The sequence below is a fragment of the Chlorocebus sabaeus genome, chromosome 11 (assembly GCF_047675955.1).
Source record: "Chlorocebus sabaeus isolate Y175 chromosome 11, mChlSab1.0.hap1, whole genome shotgun sequence".
Classification (NCBI taxonomy): Eukaryota; Metazoa; Chordata; class Mammalia; order Primates; family Cercopithecidae; genus Chlorocebus; species Chlorocebus sabaeus.
Window position 1 is genome coordinate 30381284 of NC_132914.1, and position 20607 is coordinate 30401890.

Genomic DNA, 20607 nt, shown 5'->3' on the forward strand with positions numbered 1-20607 from the left:
GCCAATAGAGAGAGAATCATTTGAATTGAAGCATACCTTCACACCTCTCAAATTAGGCTGGCAAGCAAGTATTTACTCCATCGATTTTTTTGAATAAAAAATCATTATAATAATTCATTAAATTGACAAAGAACTTCCTCTGTTATTATATATATTTATTTGCAAAGATTGTTCTGTCACTTATAATTAACAGTAAAAAAACTTCTGTTTATTACTGATAATATGTTGCAATGACATTGTAAAAACTCATTTGTATTTCCATGTGTACTTACGGTATAGACATATTTGAAGAGAGTTATATTTAAAACAGATCTTAATGTACTGGAGAATATGTATTTTTTAAGTTTAAGAAAAAAATCAAATAGACTATCCATATTTCAACTTCTAATGTTCCCTTTAAGCATTTTAAAGTCTATTACTTTTAATAATTGGAAAAGAATAAGTAAAAGAATTTCATAAATATAAATAAAATTCCCTAATAAAAGCTACAAATAGTTTAACTATACAAAGTATAAAGATTTTAAACATCTTGGGATACTTGTCACCTTGATGTTATTAAAATCTTTGTTTTACAGACTAAAACATATAGGGTAATATAATTTCTGAGAATGATTCCATATGATTGGACAGTTGTCCTTAAATAATTAATGAGTCTATAAGTAATGATCTCATTTTGACCTAAAGGAACCAGAATTTAAAGGAAGAAAAAAATAGATTATGCAACAAACCTTCAACTCATGATCTACCAAAACTGACCAAAAAGGGTAAAGAAAAAAAGAATGAATTCATTTTATTTAAAAGCTGTAAGCTATCTTTCTAATTTAGACTATACTTTGAGTTTAGAAAGTACATTTCAATTTGAGAATTTAAACTGTACAGTTTATTTATTTGTTTACATTTAAATTTTTATTTTCAATTTGGGGTACATGTGCAGGTTTACTACAGGGGTATATTATGTGATGCTGAGGCTTAGGCTTCTATTGTTTCTGTCACCCAGAGAGTGTATATAATACCCAATAGGAAGTTTTTCAGCCCTTGCCTCCCTTTCCCCTCTCTCCTTTTGGAGTCTCCAAAGTCTATTGTTCCCATCTTTATGTCTGTCTGTACCCAAGGTTTAGCTCCCACTTATAAGTGAGAATATGTGGTATTTGGTTTTCTGTTTCTATGTTAATTTGCTCAGGATAATGGCCTCTAACGGCCTCCATGTTGCAGTAAAAGACATGATTTTGTTCTTTTTTATGGCTACTTAGTATTTCATGGCGCATATGTATTACAATTTCCTTATCCAATCCACTGTTGATGAGCATCTAGGTTGATTCCATGTCTTTGCTATTGTGAAAAGTGCTGTGATAAACACGTAAGTGCAGACATCTTTTTGGCAGAATGATTTTCCTTTGGGCATATACCCGGTAGTGGGATTGCTGGGTTGAATGGTAGTTCTACTTTTAATTTAACGAAAAATCCCCAAACTTATTTCTGCAGTGGCTGGACTAATTTGCATTCCCATCAACACTATATAAGCATTACCTTAAAGTACATAATTTTTAAAAATCTTCACAAGAATCCTGCCTATCAAGAGCAAGTATTTCTTCTTATAATTGAAAACAGATCCCAAAGAACCAATGTCTTGTCAAATGTTCCTCATTTACTCTGAGCTTGTTATTGAGTAGTATGTTGCTATTCCCTTTTTATAGGTGCACTTTTATAGAGATCGTTGATCACTTCTTTTGACGCTTCGAAAGCTAAAATACCTTTTACAAAATTATTCACGTGTCTTCCCAAAGAAGCTTCTCAAGAGAATGTAATACACCCTAGTAATTCATCCTAAGAATTAAGAGTGCAGGTATAGACAGAACAATGATCAGGCTGTTATCCATGTTCCTAGATACCGTTTCACCCAATGAGCCACCTCACAGCCCCTCATCAAGGTTATTGGGAAACAGCCCTCACTGGGGAGCTGAAAGAGGCTTCTCTTTATATCCCCAGCATCACACCTTCTTACCCTTCCAAGCAACGCACCTTCCTCACTATGGTGTGTGTTCACTTTTTTTTTTTTTTTTTTTTTTTTTTTTTGAGACTGAGTCTGGCTCTTTCACCCAGGTTGGACCAGGTTGGGAGGTGCCTTCATCTCAGTCGTGGGTGTCAGTTGGGAGCACAGCCAACCTCCCTGCCTCCCCCTCACTCACCGAGACCCGTAGTGAGCAGGATGCCCATGGCACTGATCGCTGCGGGGGATGTGGAGATGGGGGAAGAGTCAAGGAGCAATCAGCCTCCCCCAGAAGTCTGATGTGCACATGGAAAAGTCACAGGGCTGCGTGTTCATCTGTTCCTCCACCAGGTTCTTCAGACACCAGCACAGTCTTTATTTCCTTCATGACATCATTCTAGCTGTAATTACGTGTGTAACTGGGTGTCTACTGCCTTTATTGTCTGTCTGCCTCACCAGAATGTGAGCTCCATGAGCACAGAGCACTCGTCACTTGTGTTCACTGGTGCACGACTTGTGCTTAGCTCAGTTCCCGGTGTGAGTATTTGCTGAATAAATCAATTAAGTGAATAAATGTATCAGGCAGTATACAGAGGAAAAAAACTGGGTAGAAGAAGGGGAGTAGGCAGAGAGGGCTTTTTGGTGGAGGTGACATCTGGGCTTGAAATATCAATAAATGTTTACAAGGAAGGCAAATTTGGGAGTGAGGGGTGGTCATAGCTAGACACATTCTTGGGAGAAGATATGTAATGTACAAAGCAGGGAATAAGACTGGACATGTCAGCAGGTGGCAGATAATGAGCGTTTTGCACATTTTGCTATGGAACTGACCTTCGCCTAAAGGCAGTGACTAAAGGGTCCCTTATGCATAGAAAGAAAAGTGAGTGAGTGTTCAGGGTCCACGTCCAGACTCGGGTAGTGACCCTGCCACCAACACACCAATGGTACTTGGACAGGCAATATTATCCCTTCCATCCTCAAGGTGCCTCAACTATAAAGGGAGGCAAGTATGCCTGAGCATTGAATGCAGTTGGGTCATTACAAAGATGTCTTGAGAACCTGAAGTCCATTTTTCGGGAGTTGTGAGCTGTGAGCTTACACATAGCCTGTCACCCTATCCTGCTAATCTTGTGGGGTGTTTTCCTTCATTTTAAAACAGGAAATTGAAGACAGTGGCGCCATGCCTAAACTCAATAAAGTTTCATTATTTTATTTCATTTTGAGAAAATTAATACTCATGAAAAAATTTCTGTTTTCAAATTAAATGGATGACAGTACTCTTTGTCTTTCCTCATCCCCATTCAGTCGAGAGAGATTAAAAATATTCAAGAACAACATACTTATTTGAATAACAAGTCAATCTGCCAAGCAGAGAGTTGTAAAGTTGGGAAAAAAGTGCTTCATGGACATGGCTAAATTTTCCAGAATGAGACAGACTGGGAGGGAACCCGATTCTGTATCCCATGGATCACTGATGTGACAAAATTGGCTAAATAATTTATAGCTCCTTTTAGCCTAATAGATTCAGATGATACCCTAACAAAGTATGAGGAGAAAAAAGAGGAAATTCATGGCATTTTCCAAAGTACACATGGGCATTCCTTTTTAGGACAAAAAACAAATGGAAATTCACTTATTCCCAAAGATATTAGGGAGGGAAGAGATACGAGAATTAGGACAGCAAATAATACAGCCATTATAATACATGACATTTTATTAACTGCAACTTCAGACAAAATAATTTACTTCTCTGAGCTTTAATTTGGTGATCAACTAGACAAAAGAAAAGGAACTGATACCTATATACCTGTTATATCCGTAAGAAAAATGTGTGATCGATTTGCTATTATAGGTGTTAGGTTTGATTTTTCTTTTCTGGTTGGGAAGAAGAGAGAAAAGCATCCCCCTGAGCTGAAAGGAGGTGAAAATCCTGTCTTAACACCCAGCCGGGGCTGCTGAGAGGGTCGCTCAGTCACCATCGGCACAAACACACATCAGGCCAAGCAGCTAAGTGAAGAGCAGGGCTTTTCTCGGAGCCGTAAATTGCCTCAGAGGAAATCCAGCTACTGAACCTGTCTGGCCTAGTAGCTTCTTGTTTATCCCCTCCTCTTCATACTTTCAGTTCATCTTTCAAAGTGCAGCTCACAGACAAAGACATGCGCGTGTGCGTGTGTGCACACACACTTTGATACACATGTATGCACCCTGGCCAGCAGTGTGTGGGTGTTAATAAAAACAGGGTTCCTTCCTGCCCAGTTCAACACAGACAATACACACTGCAGGCTGTTCCCTTCCAGAGAGGTGGAAAATAGGCTTATTATAGTAATTATTGTCATTATTACTATTTTTTTCTCACCTCTAACCAAATTTCAGAGAAATGGTACATTGCATTTAGGGCACAAGTGTGTTCACATGATTCTAAGTATTGTACAGCTATATTTCAATCCTAAGGATTTATTTGGCAGCCCTAGGATCTAGCTGTCTGCCTCCAACTTACCAATCCACGGGGAAGCTGATGACAGTAAAGCTCCCCTCTTCAGCCCTGGGGTTAAGGCATTTGCCGGGCTGACAGCTAGTATGGCTGAATACTTATTAGTCTCTCCTTTTTATATCTGTTTTCGGGTCTACTTCCTCTGTTAGACTCTGGATTCCTTGATGGTAGTCACCAATGCATATTTAAATTTATCTAGATTCCTGGCACAACACCCCTACTGCTATCTACAGGAAATGTAACTGTCAGCCTCCATTTGAGCAAATCCAGGTCTCAGGTTTATTTAAAATATTGTGAACTTTGAATCCACAAAAGCCCTTATGTTTACTGAGGCTATCAAGGTTGAAGATAACACAGACTGCATCTGATGGATGGGAAACTGACTTCATCTTCAACATTCTAACTCAGAAGCCAAGAAGAACGCTTTCAAGACCAGCATAGGCCATGCAAAGCTAGAGGAACAGAAAGCGCCTGGCTGTTTTTGGGCAACTGGATTCTGCCTGAGCTCTGCACAAATGTGCCTTTATCTCACTCCCTCTGGGAAGCTGCACTGAGCCCTAGGCTGCCCTGTTGCCTACCTGGATTTCACTGCTGTGTCTGCTTTCATTTAAATTTTAACAGCCTCTCCCACCTCCAACTCTGGCAGTGGCCAGGCTCACCTATCTACAGGCACAGCTTCCATTGGATTTCTCTCCATGGCGACAGCTCTCAGCAGGTGCTGGGTGGCTGTGCCCCTCCTCCACCCCTTCAAGCCATCTGGTAGGTGTCACCATTGCATGTGGTTTCTCTAATACTACCCATATCATTGCACATGGTCCTTTCATAAACTCTCTTCAATCACCTTACTGACCGTACCACGTGTTTCCTGCCAGGACTCTGATGGATTGACCAGCAGAGTGAGAACACGGGGACAGGGGAGAACTGTGGACTCCAAAAAAGGATCAGAACTTGGGCTGGTGTGAGCTGCTAGGAGCCGACTCCAGCACACCCCTGGCTTGGTCCTGTACATCACACTCTTTGCATTACGTTTCAGCCCTTGAGCGAAGCACCCTGTTTAAGGCCATTGAGGCTATAAAAATTTTTAAATGTTATATTGAAATAGTAAAGAACAACATCAATCTGAGAGAGCTCTGTTATCTGGCAAATGGGGTTGAAACCAGTCTCTCAGTAGCTAGAGAAGAGGAAGTTTTGAGTGTTTACTGCTATGACAATGATTAAATGCAACAGACCACTTCTTATGACTCAAACAAGATCTAGAATCTGAGCTCCACGACTGTAATGTGGGGACAAAGGGAATCCTGTGGCAGTCTTATGGGTAAAAAGAATAAGGAAAGTTAAAGCCAATTCTCAGAGCCTGTTACAGCAGCCACACACCTTGGTGAGAGGGACCCTGATTCAGGCCCCAGTGGTTACAAGGCCACACTGTGAGACGTTTAGGGACAGTCCTCCTGTGACATGAGCACAACCCACATCTGAAATGTAAACATGGAAAGGTGCCATTTACATTTTTTTCCTCTTGTCTGAAAATAATGTAATACACTGAGTTGGGACAGAAAATGGCTCAGGTTCGGGATCTCAACAGTAGAGCTGCCAACCCACACTCTCTAGTTGGCTCAGGCTGGTGATATCATTTCCTCACTTTCATGAGCTCTAAAATTTACTCATAAATGCACAGGGAGTAAATTTTTAAAAGGGGAAATGAATGAAGAAATTATACGCCCTCAGAGACAAAAGTAGACTTGTATACTTGATGTCTTCCCCAAGCCAATTTAAACATTGCTTTTTCCCATGCCAAACCTTCTTTGCCAAGAGGCACTGCCAGATGCACTAATGAACAGAGCACCGAAGGCCGATTAAAATCAGAGGATTTATAAACTGACATTTTAGATTTCTGGTCTTTGGTTCTGAATTTCTTTTCTTTTTTTTTTTTTTTTTTTTTTTTTTTTTTGCACAGAGCCTTTTGTTTGATTTGTTTTTAATCAACAGTCTGATCCTTCTTGCAAACACCAGTTCCTGAGATTAAAACGTCTTATCTCACAACAGCAATTACCTTTCAGAGTTAAGTGAGGAAGAATCATGAAGCTCTCTGATTGCTTTACTCTAATTGAGAATAAACTAATTCCTAACTTTACATGGAAATGTAAGTTTTATTCTGCTTAAGTGTGTATTTAAGTGTTTAAAAAAGAAAAGCAAAAAACTTTTAGAAGGCGCTTTATTGAAAAATATCAGTCCAGTGCAAAAATTTCTATTCACTTTAAATTAAGCAAGCACTAGTGAGGAGATAAGGGAATTAAATAAATTAGAAAAATGTTAGTGAAGAAATATTTTCCTCATTAGAACGCAACTATTACAGGAATTTATGATGACATAGAAAAAGTCAGAAATGAACTTTCTTCATTTCAGTGGTTCTGAAAAAAAATGGAAAAGGCATTAGAAAGCTATGCATTGAATTTAAAAAGTGTGACGAAGACTAGAGAGATGGAAGGGAGCTGTAAGCCAAGACATCTTCTAAAGTCCAGTTTAACTTATAAATTATTATATGTGTATTTCACACAGATGGGGCGGGGGGCCACCCAGTAAGTTGCAAGTGGTACAGGATGGAGGAAAAACAAATATCTTTCCAGCACATACCATATGCCAGACATTTGACTTAAACGGGCCCACTGAAATCTCATGATAATATTACAAAGTAGGTATGATTATCCCCATTGTTGTAGGTGAGGAAATTGAGGGCCAGAGAGCATGAGAAATTTCTCTTAGTTGATCCAATCAGTAAGAAGCAAGGGTTTCAAACTGAGGTCTGAGTCACTCCAAAGCCTGTCCTCTTCCCACAGTCCAGGTGACTTTGGTATCCAAAGTTAATGCTAAGTGTGGGGAGAAGTTTCAGCTTTCTCTACCATCTGATTTCATAGCAGAAACACTGACGACAGATATGTCTCAGCAACTGGAGGTGGCCAAGTGAGACACCGCTGAGGACCTCTAACAGAGGGTGCCATTGGTTAACTTTGCCAGATAAATGCAAGCACAAGATTGCATTCTACACTCTATAGGGATGCAACAGGATCTGTGGCACAGAAGACGTATTTCTTGTCAAGTACTCTGAATGCATGTGTGAGTGGTTTGAAATGGTTCATCCACTTACCTTTTTTTAAACAAAAATTTTTTTGAGATAAGGTCTTGCTCTGTCGCCCAGGCTGGAGTGCAGTGGTGCAATCTCGGCTCCCTGCAACCTCCACCTCCTGGGTTCAAGCAATTCTCCCATCTCAGCCTCCCGAGTTGGGATTACAGACATGTGCCATCATGCCCTACTAATTTCTGTTATTTTTGTAGTAGAGACATGTTTCCACCATGTTGGCCAGGCTGGTCTTGAACTCCTGACCTCAAGTGATCTTCCTGGCTCGGCCTCCCAAAGTGCTGGGATTACAGGCACGAGCCACTGCACCTGGCCTCATCCACTCATCTTGACACCCATCCTCTGAAAGAATGGACCTATACATGTCCTCTGATCACAGTGGGATAAAACATAATTTATTTGACTGATCTTAGTCACTGACTTGTAAGTCGATATTATATCTGAGAGAGCTTGAGGGGAGGACAATAATCACTTCTGACATATGACATCAAACACTGCAATGAAACTGCCCTTCTTAGTAAGGAAAGTGAGGAGCATCCACATTCTAATGACCACAGGGCTGTAACAAATAAGCTAAGTGGACAGGAAAGTGGGTCAAAGGCCTTCTAAATTTTAAATCTACACACATTCCTAACTTGTTATCATTCTAAGCTTCTCTCCGTAATACTCCACTGTTTATGATGAATTTTTCAGGAATGTAACACTGTGATCATCACTTCATCTTGCAACATATCTGTTATAGTTTTACTCAGGCAGATGGATTTGGAAAATCAAAAGAGTGATTCTGCTCTAAGAGATGTATGTCCATGTGCATGGAGATCCAAGCGAGTGGAGTGACTCGGGAGAAAGGGGGGCTTGAGTGAGGTGTACCTAGGACCCCCATCTGACATCCGTGACTTCAGAGGGAGGCCGTGGCCTGAGGTGCACTAGATGGGTGACTGTGAGAACCAAGAGAGAACATCTGGGCAAAAGCTCAGCCATGTACTGGGAACCTGTCTGGAGTAGTGGGTGGAGAGAGACAGCCAACTGCATAGGTGTCAGGGCTTTGAAGCATCATGCTTAGACCACATCCAGCTTTGATTGGCAAAATGGAGATGACTGTGGCAATGCCACAGAATTCTAGGTCAAGAACTCTAACTTAATAAGGGGACCCAGTGCGGAAGGGAGGTAGGAGCGCTAAATCATTTTATTCCCTCTCTAAGGATTCAATTAAGAACCAAGATGGATTTAAACATACAATAAAGCCAAGAATGAATCTAGCCTTGATGAAATGGAGGAAAGAAAGGAAAAAGATAAATCAGATACATTTTCATAAATCATTTTGTTCCTAGGAAACTAGGAAATATCCATGCCTGGGAGAAGTGGTCCTCTACCTATGACTATAGCTCAGATGTTTCTGTTAAGAAGATATCCCTCAGGTAAAGTCTTCTAAAGCAGGATGATCACTTCTTTTCTGTTAAGAAAGTGACAAAATGTTTTACTTTTTCACAAAGCAAGTCACACTCACCAAAATGCATGATTCATCTATCCACTTGGAATTGTCATAAAGAAGACAGTCCCTTTGTTCTATAATCTAAAATTAATAAGGAGAAAGAGCCATAAAAAAGTACACATAGTTTCACTCTGCTAGAGAAGATCCAAATGTTTTAGAGCAGCACTTCCTAAAGATAATCATCCATCCTACTTTATCGAACTACAGAGATATGTTTGGTTTACTTCAAGGATACTACACATGAATGTAACAAGAAGTATAGTAAGTCTTCTCTTAAGAGGTAAAAGAAAGAGGAAAAAAAGATGAGATTTACTTGCATGATTGAACTTCTAGAGGAATTACTATTCATGGTAGAGTTGATTCCTGTTATCTGTTAATGTACCCATCCAAAATCAAAATATCTTCTATAATCAAAACATGTTGCATCTCACTGGACAATACCCACAGCCCTGCTTCTGAAACATATGGTCCTAAAAGCCTGATGGATCATTTTGTTTCCACAAAGATGGTTAAAAGGCTCTTTTCACAAATAACTGACATGATGGAATAACTATCTTCCTTCACTTTGAACTGTGTTTTCAAACAGCCTACCTGCCACAGCTTAAAAGGGCAAATTTAATGGACTAATGAAATGTGGCACAGGATGGAAGCAAAGGTCCCTATGTTTGGAAATGGTATCGAATGCTTGTAATATTCTGAGTTCAGACATGCACACACCTGTCTTCATCATTTCAGAGCATGGGAGATACATGCATAAAAAGACTGATGTTCACCAAATCACAACAGCTCAAAGATCTTGTCAAGTGTATATAAAAGAGAAGAAGGTTTACACGATCTATATGAAGCTTGACATACAGATAAAAGTAAGAACTTAATTCAATAGTCACTAGCTGGGAGTTATATTTTTCTTGGAAAAGTCTCACAAGGGAGTAGAAAATAAAATGTTTTAGACAAAGAACTAACTTGTTTCTTCAACAAGCCTTGGCGTTAAATTATTCCCCAAGTGAAGACATTGTCATTGTGAGGACCAAAATCTATAATAGGCAGAAAAACAGGGCTCACTGGCCAAAGTCACCCGAAGCAGAAGGAATTGTGGTAGACTGGAATGGAGAGAATTTTCAAACCAATGCCAGGGAAGCTGCCATTCATACATGTTCTTCCCAATTAATTACTTTTTCATACCAAATGCCAGAGTCCTGGGTTATAAGCTAACAGGGCCAATTTGGCCATTTAAAGTTGCCAGGTTCTTCTGTAAATACTGGTGGCCTCTGGCAATTGAAAGCAGATGGGATACAAAAATGAGAGCAAGTCTGAGAAGAAGTTCTGTTAAAAGTGCAGCCATTTCTTTAGCAGTCACACACTGGCTTCTCAGGAAGCTCCAGGAAGTCCTTTCTCTGTCCTCCAGCTCTCCTGTAAGAACCTTCCATGAAAGGTTCCTGCTGAGGTGAATGTAACACCGTCCCGAGGCAGCCACATCTCACTTTCTACTGAGATAAGGTCAGGAAAACTCTATCGAGTGCCTTCTTTTAAATCATGTTAAGCAGGTGAAGACATAAGTTTTTAACTTATTTCAGTTAAAAGAAAAAATACATGTGGAGAGATATATATGGTGCTACTTTGGTCTTGCTTTGGAAGCTGCCACTTATTAATAATATACCAATGAAGGAGTTCTTCTAGGTGAAACTTGCCTCCCCAAACTGTAACATTTCATGAATGACCTTGCAGGGTTCCTCATCCATCACGATTCCCAGCAGTCACAGACACTGTTGTATCAAACATCTATATAGGCATTTCTAATTACAGCCTCCATAGAATGAAAAATACAATTGGTTTCAAGTTCTTAGGTTACTGTTGCCTTGTTGGAAACTATAACTTTAAAAGGAATGGTTTCAAAGGAATGCTTTTTCAGGTGGTATTGCTAAAAAGGTAATAATATGAAAATGTTTCTGTTGATGCTGTGGTGGCGGTTGTTTTTGGAGGTACAAAGAAGGCAAACAAGGAAATGTGTAAACATTGCCCAAAAATGAACTCTCAAGGTCCAGTGACCCAGGCACCTTTGTATATCAAAGTTGATGCTTCCCAAAGTACGTTGCAAGAACACTTACCCACAAGTTTTCCAAATTCAAATAAGTTTGAGGAATGCCATTCATGATACACCCCTTTTGGAAACTCACAAGGCTTAGAGCAACATAAAAGCTTTGTGAAGCCCCCCAGTAAAGAAATATGTTTAACTTTTTGAAACCTAGTGCTTGTGAAATGCAGAACTGCAGAATCTTTATTTAGAGTAACCTTACTTAATGGTCTGTATGATGCTGTGACATATTTTGAGAAATGCCGGTACAAACTGCTCTAGCAGAATGAAGTTAAGAAAGGTTTTCACTTTAGGAGTTTCTATAACCTACCCCCCAAAAATCAACCCACTGTCTGGCAAACACAATTTCACTGATCTCAACTATAGTCATCATGCTACAGTTGAAATACATTTTCTGGGGCCAGGCTCGGTGGCTCACACCTGTAATCCCAGCACTTTGGGAGGCTGAGGCAGGTGGATTACCTTAGGTCAGGAGTTCAAGACCAGCCTGACCAACATGGTGAAACTCCATCTCTACTAAAAATAAAAAAATTAGCTGGGCATGATGGCAGGCACCTGTTATCCCAGCTACTTGGGAGACTGAGGCACGAGAATCGCTTGAACCTGGGAGACAGAGGTTGCGGTGAGCCGAGATCGCACCACTAAACTCCAGCCTGGGCAACAAGAGTGAAACTTGGTCTCAAAAACAAAACAAACAAACAAACAAAAACATTTTCTGCTGCTCAGCCCTTTGTAGAGATGACGAATAGCTGATGGTCATTTTCTACATTAAAAATCACTATACATTTAGAGAACTTTGTCAAGCCATCTATCTGCATAGTCTTGACTCTAGCTGAGATAAATCCTGAGCACAGGAAGGTTTCTTGGCATCGTTAAACCATATCAGTGTTTATAAGGATAATATTCTCATGGGTAAGGGGGATGCAATGGAAGTGGAGAAAACTAAGCTCGTCAAGGCAACCCAGGTCGTCTTATATCTTTATTCTCTATACTCTTAATATTGTTTGAACCAATGAGTGTTCAATTAAATCTCTAATGTTTTATCTTACTGTTTACCACTATGTTTTTCCTCTCCAAATGCACTGTCCTTTACTTACATATTCCCTACATATTTCTTCTGCTTGTTTCAAAAATGTCTGTCAGTTTTTAAGATCATTTTCCATTTCCATCACACCACGGGATATGTGGCGGCTCACTCCAGTTAGTCATGCAATTAGTCATGCCTCTGCCTACAAGAGACACAAAGTACCAGGAGCAGGCAGATGATGAAGGGAACCATCAGACACTTCCACCCCAATTCACGTGCTTTGTCAAAGCACTCTTGAAAATTTTCCCATCCTCATTGTGGTTCTCTTGGAAAAACCTGGTCACTGATTATTCATTCGTTCAACAGATATGTTTCATTGCCATCTTAAAAGATAGTCTCTTTGGGCACTGTACTTACTTAGAGGCAAACACTTAAAGAATTTAGCAATCAATCACTCCCATCTCTTTTGTATTTTCCAGGTACTAGTCTAGGCTCTTGGGAAAACATCAGTAAACAAAACAGATGAGAGAGGGAGAAAATCCTGCCTTTCCAGAGAGGAAAAGAGAGAAAGAGACCACGAGAGAGTGAGTCAGCGAGCCTGGTAAGGGGTATCTGTTATACACAGATTGTGGGCAAGAAACGGAGTGCAATTCTAAACACAATGGTAGGATGCACTGAGAAGGTGGCAATCAAGCAAGTCTTGGAGAAGATGAAGGAGTCGGCCACAACCCTCATTTCACAGTAGAAAATGAGTTAGGAAGTAGCAAGGGAGATAATGGAGTGGGTGCTGGATGGGACCAGCACATGTAGAACTTGTCAGGTCACTATAAAGGTGATGACTATTATTACTGTCAGAGAAATAAGGAGCCATCAGAAGATTTTAAACACAAGAAGGGCATGATCTGACTTACATTTTAAAGTAATCACCCTGGCCACTGTGTTGAGGAATAGACTGGACCCTGGCGCAAGGGTAGAAGCAGGAAAAATGGTTAGAAGGCTATGGCAATAATCCAAATGAGAGATGACAGTGGCTTGGACAGGGTAAAAAGCAGTGAAGGTGTTGAGAAGCCATCAGTGTCTAGATGCATTTTGAAAATATGGTTGACAGAATTTTCTTGATGGATGAAATATGAAATTCTATTTTCATATTTCTGTGAAATTCTATTTTCATAGAAAGAGAAAAAAGGAAACCCCCAAAATTCTGGCTGAGGTAACTAGCAGAATGCACTGAGATGAAAAATGCTATTGAGGCAACACACTGAATGGGTAAAGTCAGAAGTTAATTTCAGAATGTTGAATTTGAGATAATAGTATGGAGATGCATGTATATAGATGACACTTTCCTTCTTGAACAACCCTAGGTCCTACATATATGATTTCACTTATTTTTATTATATTACAGGTGAAAAATAATTTGTAATACTCATCAATGTTTTTGCTATGTAATAATGTAGACATATAAACATTAAAGCTCATATTACAAACGTTTTCTTTCTAATACTCTATGCTTCCTCCTTAGCCAATGCACATGTAAAAATAAGGAATTTTAGACTTTTTTTTTTTTTTTATGGAGGGATGATTCTTCCCAGGGTTGTATTTATCACCCTTGCACTCCCTTTATAGGCTCCTCGGGCATTGCACTTAAGCTAATCTTAACCTAAAGAATCTGACAATCAATTATTATAGTCTCCCCTGTGTTTTCCAACTCAGTAAACACTTTCCAGTAGGCTTTTTGTCTAAAGGGACTTGTTGTAACTGCTTTTATCTCTGGGACTCCTAACTGCATATTTCAGGGTTTTCTCAGAACAAGATGGAAAAACGTGTGCTCCTTTAAATAGAAAAGTTATGTTCTGGATGGAAATGGAAAGGACAGAATGCTTCTAGATGTTACAAAAATATCTTCTGACCTTTGTAACAGTTTAAAAGCAATCAGAAGCATTGTCTGCTAAGTGTTAATGAGCTGTTTTTATGAAAATATGAATCACTATGAGAAATAACAAGTATAAAAATTAAGATTCCTTCTCAAAAGGTGGCATTTGCTCTGAGTAAAGGCAAATAATAATATAGACTATGAAATCTCACTGAGAATCACAAAGCATCCAAATCAGGGAAAATAAACTAAAGCTGTTAGTGATGTCTGATAGCTTCTTCTTCCATTATACATATATCTAAGACTCACTAATAAACTCAGTGAGTCTTCCAACTGAGGAGTAAATAAAACAGGGGTAGGTAAGTCATTTTCTTATTAAATATGTAAAAACGTAATTGCCCTGTGAAGGCAAAGGAAAAGACGAATGATTTAGTGATGCGTAAAACTTTTGCCTGGCCTAGATCAAAAGCCAAGCAGAGCACTCCAGGTACAACTGAATGGTATATTACACATGACATGAGGAAAGAGGATTTGTAAAAGTTTCAGCTCCAGAACAAGGAGAATACTTTTACAGATGCCATATTAATAATTGACAAAAAGGCAGGTCTTGGTAAGACTGCTCAAGGGCCACTGATTTTCAGGTAGCTGCTGAACAAAGGGTTGCATTTCTAGTGTCTACTTTGTTCTAATCCCTGACACTGAGGGGAATGGAGAAATCCAGCAATCGTAGCATAATGTTTTATGAACAGCAACAACAAAAATTATTTTTTTCTTAAATCCTGCCTATTTTTGCAAAATTTTTAAATACCACTAAAGACATCCATCATCTTTCTAAAGTCTGGAGCTTTAGGTGATAGCTGCAATAGCCATTTGTAAATAAGTCACTACATTTCCCATTCTTCCTTCCCCTTGCTAAATGTTCAGTTTTAACAGAGTGATTTTATGTTATATTCTGCCCTTCTGTTACATTTGAACATACTAACTTCCCAAACTATGCTTCTGCACTTAAACTCTGCATTTAAAAACGTGTTACTACTATTACCTCTTATGTCAAGAAGTTAAAGAAGCTCCCTGTCACTCAAGGTAGAGGATGAAGGGAGGTGGGGAGAAGAGCATTAACTTTTATAAGCAACAGTAATATCAAACATAGATTCTGGTCATGGAAGCATGGCTGGACTTTGATATATATCGACTCAAGAAAAGGCAGTCAACTGGAGTTCTTTTTATAAAGGCCGATATTTCTACAAAATGGAGACAGGATCCCTCATTGTACTCCTGGGTTTAAGCTGTGACAATTTCATGATGCTGAAACAACACAGGGCTCCTCATGTGCTGGCCCCCATACTGAGTGTTTCCTGTGGCTTGCCCTGGTCCAACCACAGTTGGTGCAGGGAAGATCAGAGAGGGGGCTCACACAGCTGTGCAGTGGCAGAGTCTGGCCTCAGACTCAGGTCAGCGCTAATCACTCCCCTCCACAACCTCCCTTCCTCCCAGCCTCGGGACTATCATTCTGGAATCTGGGCAACACAACCCAACATGAATGCAGGGGCCACCCCCAGCACAGTGGGGACTGACTTCCACTTGAGGTTGGTAGTAAATTTGAAGTGAACTAAACGAATTATTGAATTTAATGTGAGACTACCAAATGAAATCAAGACAATCACAAGTCTGATACAGTATGTATCACATATGGCAAAGCAATGACATAAAAGTATGTGGGAAGGTCAGTACAATGGATATTTGAATATGTTCCAGTTTAAAATGAAGTACAGATCCAACTTCTCTATTTTCTAACACTGCATCAAATGAAGTGGTGAGCTCATTTTCAAACTCTCATCAGAAAGATGATACGAAGGAAAATCTCAGCTTTGGAGCATGGCCGATGGGCCTGAGTTGTCTAAAACTACTGAGCTGGAAAACTGCGACCCACAGAGCAGAACATTATCAGCACAGGAGAAAGGTGGCAGGTGGAGAACCCAGCTGAGAGCAGAAAGAAGAGGCTGGTCAAGTCTCAGACAGAACAGCATCTCATACGATGGCTACTCTCATGGCACTAGTGGTCGGGGTGAGAAGGACCATGGCAAGGCATCATCAGGGTCCATTTATCGAATACTGCGGTGGTCTGAAAGCAGAACAAGCTGGATGGGTTGTAAATGGGCTAGAAAGATTGGACGTATAAGAGCATGAAGAGGATTTTCATGAATTGAGGTTACAAAAAGAATAGAGAATGTGCTGTTTGTAGAGAATGGGAACTGAAAAGAAGAATGTAGGCCTGAGGAAAAAAGAAAAATCCGTGTTGGCATAAAGCCATTCACTATTAAACGCAATCTTCATTCCCCAAGTTCAATTTTATTTTACCATTCAGTATATTAAAACATGATGCTTATTTTACCAGGTTTCATAACTGCTATTCTGGAATTTAGTGATCCTTGTGCCATAATACCATAACCTATTATTTGGCTGAGCTAAATGCAAATAATTTCCAGCAATCAGCAAGTGTGTTCAGTTCAATCATATGGATCTATGGTAGTACAATGTTGTACCCCAGGGATTGAAAAATGTATGTGACAATGATGAAACTGAATAGCTGTGAAAGACTGCATGGGCAGCAAAGCTCTAAATATTTACTACCTTGTTCTTTCTTTTAAAAAAGTTTGCCATTTCTTGGTCTATCCTATTGTATTGTGTTTATTCCCATAAGCTGCTCCAAGTCCCTTTTAGAATGAGGCGAGGATGCCAACAAGCAAATAATCACTTTCCAGTAGTGGCTCTTGTTTTGATCTTACCTTCTTGTTGTAAGAAGGACAGTTCCCACTTGTTGTGTGGGAATTTTATTTAAAGAGAGATCACAGGCTGGCAGTCTCTGCTTATCAGCTCTGTGTGGTGTTGTGGTGAGTAGGTTGATGGGGGCTGTGACATGGACCAGCACGGAGGTAAATCCAGAGCGAGGCTCAGAACAGGCATGAAGGGAGATCCCTGAGATGACGAAGGCCCTCCCTGAGTGCGGAGCGGCATTAGCCCTACCCCACCCCCACCCTCCATTTCCACCAAATTGTTGCGAGTAGTCACCTCTACCAGTCCGGCTGCAGATTTTTCCCCACATGGACATGAAAATTTGGCTTGTTTCCCACGGCTCGGTGCTGCAGCCTGTGATTTGTGTTGGTTGCAAAACTACCACCCTACTAAAAATTTAAAAAACAAATAAAAACCAAAACCCTCAAACGTATACCTGTGAGGTGAGGGGAGGGGAGAGACAGGACTTCCACCGCCCAATGTTCATTCTGAAAAGACATCTCATGATTGAGGCGATTACTAAGAAAGTCAGGTATCAGTAGCCCCCTTCTTTTTCTCTCATGTTTTCCTTTTACAAGTATCCTACAAGATTACGAAAGGTATAAAAATACCTTAAAATCTCAAGACACTCTGTGAGAATGTAATAAAGAACCAATACCAAATAAATTACTCTTAAATATAATTTAATGGTGTTTCCTCTGTAATGCAGGGAAACCACATTAGAGAACATGGGAAATTGGGAACTATAAAGAATAGGACTGACTAATGGTATTAACTCCTCTAAATAACCCAAATTAGACTGGCTGCTTTCCTGATATATGTCACTTTTTATTGCAAGTCAACAGTCTGACATAAAGTCTGTAAGAGTCATAAAGAAAAACCCAAGTGCATTTTCAGCCATGGTTCTCCTGGGGCATACACACTCACTATTCATAGCAAATAATGGAATATTCAGCCTTTGTGGCTTAAATATCCTTTATCTCTTACCGTACATACATTCCCACAGAGTGATTACCCTCATCACGAAGGGTCAGAGCAAATTAGTTCACTTTAAAATTCCTGGTTAAAAACAACTCGGGCCAATAAGAAATTTCTAGATTATTCTCTACATTATGTAATATAAGTTCAAATGACTTTCTAGAGAATGAATGGTGTGTGAATAGAAGGAGGAGACCAAGGAGAGGCACAGAATGAGATAAATTCTACTCTTAAATTCTCAAAGATGCCAACTGAGCTCTTCCGTGATAAATAATAAACTACTCCACAAGGTCTTAAATTTCGTATGCCCTGAAAACAGGACAAACTAGAAACAATCTCTAAATTCATTGTGTGGTTATTTCTAGAGAAAGGAACATTTAGATTCTGTATTCTGCCTCTCCCACTCAATTCTGGACAAGATCTTGTCAAAAGTAAAACATCTACTCTTTGAGTTGCTTACCCACAGAAACAGTTCAACTAGACATGGAAGTGGCCCGGAATAGTCTGCAGTATGTAATGGTGTCTAACATAACTTACTTCTAAAAAAGAAAGAATTCGTTTTTGTTTTCCATAATTATAAAAATGTAGAGGAACAGGTATTCAACAGAGGCCTATGAAAAGCAGGTTGTGGGGGTTGGTTTTGGCAGATGACACACCTGCTGTTTTACATGACTTAATTTGTCTTATATGACTTAATTTGTAGTTTTATAAAGTTAATTATTGAAATGTTAATAAAATGCAAATAAGTAAAATACAAATGTATTAGGAAAGAGTATGCTCCCACCTCCACCTATCAGGTGTCCTGGTTGACGATAAAATAGGAAGCAAGAAGAAGGTTTTTGGTAAATTGGAGAAGAAACAAAGATTATAAGCATATATGTTGGCCAAAATGACGTAACAAAAGCTGGTTAATATTAGTAAAAGAGGATGGGCGCTGAGGCTCATGCCTGTAATCCCAACACGTTGAGAGGCTGAGGCAGGTGGGTCATGAGGTCAGGAGTCTGAGACAAGCCTGGCCAACTTGGCGAAACTTTGTCTCTACTGAAAATACAAAAATTAACCAGGCGCATTGGCGGTTGCCTGTAATTCCATCTACTCGGGAGGCCGAGGCAGGAGAATTGCTTGAACCTGGGAGATGGAGGTTACAGGGAGCCGAGATCGTGCCACTACACTCTAGCCTGGGTGACAGAGCAAGACTCTGGCTCAAAAAATAAATAAATAAAACAAAATAAAATAAAATAAAATAAAATAAAAGCAAGATATGCATGTCTTACAAATCTCTAGTGACTCTAAGGCTGTTCTTTTCCTTCAGTCCCCACCTCCTACGCTCCACGCTCCATGGACACACACAAAAGCAGCTAAAGGACCTGAATTCTCCATTTTTTTTTTTTTTTTTTTTTTTTTTTTTTGAGACGGAGTCTCTGTTGCCCTGGCTGGAGTGCAGTGACATAATCTCGGCTCACTGCAACTTCTACCTTCCAGGTTCCAGTGATTCTCATGCCTCAGCTGTCTCAGCAGCTGGGATTACAGGCACCCACCATCATGCCCAGCTACTTTTTATATTTTTAGTAAAGACGGGGTTTCACCATGTTGCCCAGGCTGGTCTCAAACTCCTGACTTCAGGTGATCCACTCGCCTTGGCCTCCCAAAGTGCTGGGATTACAAGCGTGAGCCACTGTGCCCGGCAAGGACCTGAATTCCTTCCTCTAGTCTTATTTCCTCCCCTGGTCTGGGCCCACCAAGAAGAAAACTAAACAAAACAGAGCAAGAAGCCAACTGGAAGAAGTATGGCAAGGGAAAGGACAGTAGGCGAAGGCTTAAAAAGATAGAAGTTTGATACTGTTTGGGTGCATGGTATCACACACCGTATCGCACACACTCACTCCTTAATCGCACTGATATCAACTCATATGGCTGTACCCTGCCCACTTGGCTCCAGTCATCTCAGCCTCCTTACTGTCTGTGACGGGTCCAGTACTTTCCTGCCCCAGGGCCTCAGCACTGGCTTTCCCTGCTCTTGGAATGCTCTTCCCCAAACAGCCACATGACTCACCCTTTCACTTCCTTTATGTCTCTGCTCCAAGGTCACCTTATCTGTGAGGTGATGTGAGACCTCTTCACATCACCTAATATTTGACATATCAAGACATATTTTAAGTGTTTAAGTGTAAGCTCCATGCAGGTGGGACTTTCATTTTGTTCACTGTGCTAATCATAGCAACCAAAAGGCACTCAATCAATACTAAGACAAGGACAGAGGAAAAAGTAGTGATGCTACAAAGAACATATTCTCCCTTCAATATAAGCCAAGGTTGTTTTTTATGATTGAGAATCAATCAAAGGTGAAAATAAAAGAAAGATTTCCCATGACTCTCTGGACTCACTGCATACGCTTGTTCATCCGGTATTTTTTTGTTGGTAATATATAGCTTCACTATCTCAAGATTTATGGATATAATCAGGGATTATAAAATAATTTCAGCTCGATACTTGCTGATTCAGTACACAACTCATTTGGAAATATTTCAGGTGGACAGACTTGTGCTTATTCTGCTGACATTATTATAAACATTCCATCTATTGTTTCTTTTTAACACAGAACAATGTCCATAAAGCACGACACCTATGTTCATAAAAGTGTAATCCTCCTGTTTACTGCCTCAGAGTCAAAGCCCTTACCATCATGTCCTTAGTAACTCATCATCACACACACACAAAACAGGATTATTCCCACTTCGAGAGGT

The 20607-nt window shown here is 39.9% G+C and overlaps 1 protein-coding gene across 9 annotated transcripts in view; it reads right to left on the reverse strand.

Moving 5' to 3' along the window:
- The window catches only part of TMTC1 (transmembrane O-mannosyltransferase targeting cadherins 1), a 286191-nt gene that overhangs the window by 105403 nt on the left and 160181 nt on the right, over nt 1–20607 (reverse strand). The gene's annotated exons all lie outside the window — the stretch shown is intronic.